At 48.2% G+C, this 334-nt stretch overlaps 1 long non-coding RNA gene across 1 annotated transcript in view; it reads left to right on the forward strand.

The window, feature by feature from the left end:
* The window catches only part of LOC116692854 (uncharacterized), an 8,483-nt gene that overhangs the window by 566 nt on the left and 7,583 nt on the right, over window positions 1-334 (forward strand). The gene's annotated exons all lie outside the window — the stretch shown is intronic.

Raw genomic sequence — 334 nt, forward strand, 5'->3', positions numbered from 1 at the left:
GAGACGCCAGCCACCCTCCTAAGGAAACCCATTTTGGCCGCTTGTACCCTGGATCTCTTTTTTTCAATCATGACCCAGCCTTCATGACCATAGGTGAGGGTGGGAAAAAAAACTGACTGGTAGGTCGAGAGCTTTACTTTCTGGCTCAAAACTCACAATGGTGCAATAAATGGAGTGTAATACTACACCCACTGCGCCAATTCTCCGACCAATCTCCTGCTCCATGGTCCCCTCACTTGCGAACAAGACCCCAAGATATTTAAACTCCTTCACTTGAGGTAACGACTCATTCCTACCTGAAGAAGGCACTCCATCGGTTTCCTGCTGAGAACCA

The sequence above is a fragment of the Etheostoma spectabile genome, chromosome 7 (assembly GCF_008692095.1).
Source record: "Etheostoma spectabile isolate EspeVRDwgs_2016 chromosome 7, UIUC_Espe_1.0, whole genome shotgun sequence".
Lineage (NCBI taxonomy): Eukaryota > Metazoa > Chordata > Actinopteri > Perciformes > Percidae > Etheostoma > Etheostoma spectabile.